Raw genomic sequence first — 8,436 nt, forward strand, 5'->3', positions numbered from 1 at the left:
GGAGAGAAACACCTACAGATGAATCATAACTGACTTCATTGTAATCAGGATAAAGGCTTTACTTGAAGAACACGTCTAGTCTGTTTTCTTTGTCAAACTGAGAATGGATAGAGAAAGAAGCGTGTCATCTCACTTCTGATGTCTCCTGGGAGCACAGAATGATGTTTCTAACTGGAATTTTGAGAACCAGGAAAACAGTGATGAAAGATACACAACAAATCATAGAGAGATGTTTTCTCTTCCGAACTGGGCAAAGTAAAGACCCTTCCAGTGACTCTTTAAGTCACAATCATATTTTAAAATGGGCATGGCAGAAGTAAAATTAATGTCGGTTGATATATTATGCATGTCATTTCATCGCAAGGGAATTGTATATTTTCATATTAACCTGACTCAGCTTGTCTGTAGCAGTGGTAAATTAATATGTGTGTGAGTATTAATAATTCTTTAAAAGACATATACCTATTAATTAAGAAAAATATAGTTAAATAAAAAGGTACCTGCATTTTATATGGGCACATATCTGCATAATGCTAACTATTTATGCAGAAGACCAGTGATATTGATGTACATATTTACATTGAATACACATACAGCATTTGATTGCATTTGCCTAGATCTGTATTGTTTTCACAATTCATAAGATGAAACAGCTAGGTAATATATTTTACAATTCACTAAAACTATGTCAGAAATTATATTAAACTAATAATTTAAAAGAGGCAAAATCATGCCATTAAGGTAAATAAATGATAACATTAACTTTACCAATGCAATATAATTCTGCTCAGAGGCACATGCATTCTCTCAAATTCCTAAATTACGTGACCACATACTACTTTTCCCAAATTGTGTAAGACAAACTTTTTCTTAAGATGACTCAGAGCTGCGTAGCTGTAACCTTTCTGCCAGATGTTATGAAGAGCAGTAGTGTTCCAGTTTTCATAAAATTACCATCTAAAACAGGCTTGACTGGCTTGTCTTCCCCTAGGAAGTTGGGAGAAAAAAAGCTTTTCCCAAGTTCTTACAAAAAAACACACTTTCCCATCTTGAAACACTGAGTCAGTGCATAAGAAGAAGTGCATGAGAAGGGCAACGAAGCTGCTGAAGGGCCTGGAGCAGAAGTCTTATGAGGAGCGGCTGAGGGAACTGGGGTTGTTTAGTCTGGAGAAGAGGAGGCTGAGGGGAGACCTCATCGCGCTCTACAACTACCTGAAAGGAGGTTGTAGCGAGGTGGGTGTTGGTCTCTTCTCCCAAGTAACCAGCGATAGGACGAGAGGAAATGGCCTCAAGTTGCGCCAAGGGAGGTTTAGACTGGACATTAGGAGAAATTTCTTTACTGAAAGAGTGGTCAGGCCTTGGAACAGGCTGCCCAAGGAAGTGGTTGAGTCACCATCCCTGGAAGTATTTAAAAGACGTGTAGATGAGGCGCTTAGGGACATGGTTTAGTGGGCATGGTGGTGTTGGGTTGACGGTTGGACTTGATGATCTTAGAGGTCTTTTCCAACCTTAATGATTCTATGATTCTATGATTCTATAAAACAAAGGGAGTAAATACTAAAAGAGAAAACATAACACTAACTAGGTGAAATCCATCAGCAGGGAATCAAGGATATGTAAGTAGCAAGTAAAATATCCTTGATCCACCAAGAACTCGGCAGTAAGTTGCCTGTTTCCCTTTCTGCCAATAAGAGGATTCAGTGGGTTTCTTGCACACCACACTTCCCCACCTCACAGGCTGGTTTTGTTGTCACTGGTTAAATTCAGAGCCTTGGGTAAGCCCCAGGAAAACCTGTGCTGGCTCAGAACTGCTCGGTACAACCCACTGATTTCTACCTCTGCATACTGTACCAGAGTCTGTCCACCTCTCTTACTCCCTTCCGCACCGAGTCTGAATGCAAAGCTCCCACAGCCTCCCAGTAAAACTTGGGACCATTCTGCTCCATGCACTGTACCACACTGAGATGCCTCTTCCCTTCTGGATTCTCTTCCTCTATACCCCGGATGTAGCTTCAAGCGCCCGTGACTGTTAAGCACAGACGATGCCTGCACAGGCGATGCACCACCTTTCCTATGAAACAGAAGCCCTATAGTCTTGTTTGCACCTGAGGCCTTTTCACCGTGGGTGTGGTGCTCTGACAGCTGGAGATAGCCCACCATGGGATAACCAGCCCGGGTTCTGCCACGACCTTCCTAGGGATTTCCATCCTCACCGCATGCATGGCTTCACCAGTGGTGAACCAGTGGCTGCAGAGGACCAGTTTAGAGTTTCATCTATTAGAGTGAAATGTTCCTAAATACTTTGGCTTGCTTTAAACCACAAGGCTGTAAACTGCAGTGGCGGGGCTGCTGCTGTGAGAGGAACTGCGACGTTTCTGCAGCAGGACCAGTAACTTCCAGGAGACGGCTAGCGTGGGCCGGCGGGAGTGACAAGATGCTCGAGCTTTCTCTGCCCCCTGTCAGCCGGGGCAGAGCTGCCACGCCACGGGTGACGAGCGTCTCCTGCCCCCTTCCCCCAGCCTAAAGCTAACGGCGGAGGCCCAGCGCCACGCCGAGGGCCGCCCGCCGCAGCCGCTCCCGGCGGCACCGAGAGGCGGCAGCAGAGACCGGCCGGCCCCGCGGAGCCGGCGAAGAGCCCCGGCCCTGGGGGGCGTTCCCGCCCGGCCTCCCGATGACAAAATGGATGTCACCGGGGTGGCGTTCCTGATGCTGCGCTCCCTGAGCTCACCCACCGTAAACAGGGGACACGAACTGCAACTCCCCGATTTCGTGGAGGGGGGCCGGGGAACGGAACCAGGGATGTCTGAAAAAGAGGCTCTGAGATCACATTTATTTGTGCAGTAATTTCCACACGCAAAAGGTGAATTGTTTTCAAGCATACCGTTCCCTCCCTGTCTCAAACGTCCCCCGAGTCCCAGTTTCTCTGACTCTCTCCTGTTTGTCATTCACCCATTCCTGATTTTTTTCCCGACTGGCTCCAAGGCCTCCTATTCATCCTTCTAAGGAAAACTTATTTTCCTGTCTTCCCCTGCCTGTTTTTCCAAGCAGTCACCCTTCTCCCTCCATATTCCATCTCCTGCTAGTGGTTATTTCTCTCCTCACCCTCCCTCTGCTCTTCCCTTGGCTCAGTGATTCCCAGCTGCAGACTTCAGTCTGATTTAACTTTATTCTGACTCTTGCTTTTCCAGTATCTTCCTCCCCGTCAGTGTTGAACCCGAAACTGCAGTCCCACCCACTCTCCAGATAATCACCTTGCCCCCTAGTAGCCTGCTCCTCTCTCGTGGCCATTTCAGTCAGGATAGGCTCCTATGCCTGCCTGGGAGAACAGGCACTGGGAACGCAGGGCACAAGATTCCTGTTTCACTTCCTCAGCGCAGAAGAAATGGTCCTGGAAGGAAAATCCTGCAAGAGCTCTTGAAGAACCATCTGGGGTTTTGTGCAGCTGTGGTCTGTGGGAAAGCTCCATGAACCACTTGAACACAGTCAATAAAAATTAATTTGCAGAAGCTTTAGCAGCTACATTCCTTATTGCCACACTGAGCTCATGTGAACTTTAAGTTTCACACTAATACCTGTGTAATGTCATGAAACCACAGTATATCTTCAGGACAGTAAAGAAAGGTTTTTGGTTATACCCCCTCCTCCCAAGCATAGCACTGCCCTGATCATTAAAAAAAATAATACTACTGAAAAATAATGGTACTCATCATGATCTGAGTCTCAAAAACAGCTACTATGCTCTGATCCAAAGTGGCTATCTAGCATTTAATCTAAACAGGTCAAATATAGCAACATTTCAGGCAACTGAAAACAGAATCTCGCAATGGAAACTGTTAGGCAATCTCAGGAGCAGATGCTGCTTCTGAAACCCTTCTCTGACAACAGTAAATTACAGAATGAAATAAATCTAAAAGTTCATATGCATTCCGTTTCACTATACACGTAGCTAACTGACCAGAAGTGTATTTAAATACTACAGTATTTTTAAAATTTATTTTACGAACAGTGGACATTTCAAGTAAGTTACTCCGTGCACAAAAGGAGTGTTTCACGGGTTTTTTTCCTGAGCTATTCCAGAACACAAAGGACCTAGACAGAAGTTTGTCCAACCCAGCACACAGCCTCTAACTCTCCCTTTTTCTGCGATCTCGGTTCAGTTTTGGATGGACTGCTGAAGGTCTACGGGAGGACACCACTTGAGAAAGACTGTGGTCCAAAGCCATTTTTGCTGCTACAAATGAGGCCTCCAAAACCAGACGGAGCGCCTTGCCTTTTCAAAAGCAGAAGGAGTCTGCATCTGCCAGGAGACAGAGGTCTACTTGGGCAGGAGATGTACCGGCGCATGTGGAAAGCTAAGCCCAACGCTGTAAGCCCTCGTCGCAAGCCCAACAGGGTACTAGTGGCCACAGCAACAGTGGTGTAGTTGGTGCCGGGTTACAGTCTGACCTTCAAAGCAAGGCCGTTGCTCACAGAATCTAAGTAATCCTCCAGTCATCATCTAAGTTTTTATAGAAAGGGGATGAGAAGAGAAAGGGAAGGATGAGGGGAGGGGAAGCCAGATGTGGCGGTTTAAGGAAGGAGGCAAGTGTATGGTGATATTTCCCTGGTATATTCTCGCATTTTTGGCTATCTAAAGCGTAGAGCCAGAAGTTATATCTGTATCTTAGTGTTTACATGACCTCAGTGGATCTTTCTTACACAAATGTTCTCATCACTTTTTAACTCATTCATGGACTTTTAATAAAATTATAACAATGATCCCCTGTCAGACAACAGCATAGTCGAGCAGGATAGAGACTTTAAGAGGTTATAACCCCAGAAGTGTTAAATCTGTGGGATAATTTAATTGTATCAAACATGGGAGGAAGCTTGATTATGGCGTGGATTCCTTCAGTGGTGATGCCAACAGGCCTCTCTCCAATCTGGCTCTCCATTTTCATGAAACTTCTACAAACATAGAAGTTTGAGATGCCCATTCCCTGTCAAACATGACTGGGGCAGGGACAGAGAGTCAGCATGCTCACATAGGCCTCATTTACTTAGGAAACTGGCCTAAACACCATAAACACCCAACTGAACATGGAAATGACAGATTGATATTCAGTCAGTCCTCAGACTTTGCAAAAAGTTTGGCAAACAGTGACCAGTTAGGGTGAACAAATACAGTAACCTATTTGTAAAGTCTAACCTGATGGAGTCAGCTATCCAGGAGGGTTTTTAAACCCCTACTAACCATCTTGGCCTGCCATTCCACACCTTACACTGCCTTCAGGGGATTTCTGGAGGTCAAGGCCAAGATCTCCCCTTCTTCATGCACTGATTACTCTTCATTTCCATTTTTCTCACCTTCTATGAGCCCTGGGGCCTTGTCCAGGCATCTTCTGAACATCTCCAAGGCTGAAGATTTCCCAGCCTCTCTAAGCACTTGTTCCCATGGTGAACTCACCCTTCGGTCCAATTGAAATTTCTTTTGTGGCAGCTTGAGACCATTGCTTCTCACTGTTTCACTATGGACCTCTGAAGTGACTCTGGCTCAGTTCTTCCTTAGCCCCACGTTAAGCCACACGTTATGTCGGGTATATTTGTTTTTCTGAACTTTGTGAGGTTTCTGTCAAACCATTCCTTCATTCTTCTCATTCCTTATCTATTCTACTTTCTGCACTCTCTCCATCTTCTGCTGCACTGCCCAATGTGCAGGGAAACCTGCTCTTTCAAGACTATTTCCTCTTAGAATCATAGAATCATAGAATCATTAAGGTTGGAAAAGACCTCTAAGATCATCGAGTCCAACCGTCAACCCAACACCACCATGCCCACTAAACCATGTCCCTAAGCGCCTCATCTACACGTCTTTTAAATACTTCCAGGGATGGTGACTCAACCACTTCCTTGGGCAGCCTGTTCCAAGGCCTGACCACTCTTTCAGTAATTTCTCCTAATGTCCAGTCTAAACCTCCCTTGGCGCAACTTGAGGCCATTTCCTCTCGTCCTATCGCTGGTTACTTGGGAGAAGAGACCAACACCCACCTCACTACAACCTCCTTTCAGGTAGTTGTAGAGCGCGATGAGGTCTCCCCTCAGCCTCCTCCAGACTAAACAACCCCAGTTCCCTCAGCCGCTCCTCATAAGACTTGTGCTCCAGGCCCTTCACCACCTTCGTTGCCCTCCTCTGGACACGCTCCAGCACCTCAATGTCCTTCTTGTAGTGAGGGGCCCAAAACTGAACACAGTATTTGAGGTGCGGCGGCCTCACCAGTGCCGAGTACAGGGGCACGATCACCTCCCTGCTCCTGCTGGCCACACTGTTTCTGATACAGGCCAGGATGCCATTGGCCTTCTTGGCCACCTGGGCACGCTGCCGGCTCATGTTCAGTCAGCTGTCAATCAGCACCTCCAGGTCCTTTTCCTCTGGGCAGCTTTCCAGCCACTCTTCCCCAAGCCTGTAGCGTTGCATGGGGCTGTTGTGACCCAAGTGCGGGACCTGGCACTTGGCCTTGTTGAACCTCATACAATTGGCCTCAGCCCATCGATCCAGCCTCTCCAGGTCCCTCTGCAGAGCCTTCCTACCCTCCAGCAGATCAACACTCCCGCCCAACTTGGTGTCGTCTGCAAACTTACTGAGGGAGCACTCAATCCCCTCGTCCAGATCGTTGATAAAGATATTGAACAGGACCGGCCCCAAAACTGAGCCCTGGGGAACACCGCTCGTGACCGGTCGCCAGCTGGATTTAACTCCGTTCACCACAACTCTCTGGGCTCGGCCGTCCAGCCAGTTTTTTACCCAGCGAAGAGTGCACCTGTCTAAGCCGTGAGCCGCCAGCTTCTCTAGGAGAATGCCGTGGGAGACAGTGTCAAAGGCTTTACTGAAGTCCAGGTAGACCACATCCACTGCCTTTCCCTCATCCACTAGGCGGGTCACCTGGTCATAGAAGGAGATCGGGTTGGTCAAACAGGACCTGCCTTCCATGAAACCATGCTGGCTGGGCCTGATCCCCTGGTTGTCCCGGACATGGCTCGTGAGCACCCTCAAAACGAACCCCTCCATAATCTTCCCTGTTACCGAGGTCAGGCTGACGGGCCTGTAGTTCCCCGGATCCTCCTTCCAGCCCTTCTTGTAGACGGGCGTCACATTGGTGAGCCTCCAGTCATCCGGGACCTCCCCAGTTAACCAGGACTGCTGATAAATGAAGGAGAGCGGCTTGGCAAGCTCCTCCGCCAGCTCCCTCAGTACCCTCGGGTGGATCCCATCCGGCCCCATAGACTTGTGGGCGTCCAGGTGGTGTAGCAGGTCGTTAACTGCTTCCTCTTGGATTATGGGGGGTTTATCCTGCTCACCGTCCCTGTCTTCCAGCTCAGGGGGCTGAGTACCCTGAGGATAACTGGACTGACTATTAAAGACTGAGGCAAAGAAGGCGTTAAGTACCTCAGCCTTATCCTTAGTGGCAACGTTCCCCCCCACATCCAATAGAAGATGGAGATTCTCCTTGGCTCTCCTTTCGTCATTAATATACTCGTAAAAGCATTTTTTGTTGTCTCTCACGACAGTGGCCAGGTTGAGTTCTAGCTGGGCTTTTGCCTTTCTAATTTCCACTCTTCCTTCTCTGGATCTGTGCCTTTGCCTCCATGGGGCAGGGAAAGGAAGATAGGAGAAAAAACACACCATTTAAAGTGAAACCCATGCCCACCAAGGCCTGTTCCCAGCAGGTGAGCCACCCCACAGCTACACCATAACCTCATGGTCAGAGCTGCACCTAAGGTGGAGTAATCTACGCGCCAGCACAGGCTGGGAGACAATGGGCTAAGGAGCAGCTCAGCAGAAAAGATCCTGGGGATCCTGGCACACCACAGCCCACGATGCACCCTTGTAGCAGTGAAAGCTAACAGCACGCTGGGCAGCAACGAATGACAGCATAGTCAGCAGGTGGAGAAGAGTGATTATTTCCCTCTGTATGGCACAGATAAAGTTGTATTTGGTACGCTGAGTCCATTATGGGCTCCCCCGCGCAAGAGAGCTGTGAACAAACTGGAAGGAGCCCAGTGGAGGACCACTGGATAGGTGATTAGAGCATTGATACTGCGGAATCTGGATTTGATTAGCCTGGAAAAGAGAAGGGCAAGGGAGGGCAAGGTTTTTAGCCTGGTCTCCAAAGTAAATGAGGTCTATGTGGGCATGTTGCCAGTCAGTCCCTCTCCCAGTCGGATTTGACAAGGAATGGGATCTAATAGGTCCTACTGCCTAAAGGGTGGTTATAAAGAGGATGGAGTCATAAGGATAAGGATAAGAGGATAAGAGGCAATGGGCATAACTTGCAACAGAGGCAATTCACAGTATAACCTGGACAAAAATACTTCCCCCAAAGCATGATTCAGCACTGGCTCAGGCGTCCAGGGAGGCTGGGAGCTCTCCACCCATGAAAATGTACAGCAATTGCCCGG

The sequence above is a fragment of the Calonectris borealis genome, chromosome 1 (assembly GCF_964195595.1).
Source record: "Calonectris borealis chromosome 1, bCalBor7.hap1.2, whole genome shotgun sequence".
Classification (NCBI taxonomy): domain Eukaryota; kingdom Metazoa; phylum Chordata; class Aves; order Procellariiformes; family Procellariidae; genus Calonectris; species Calonectris borealis.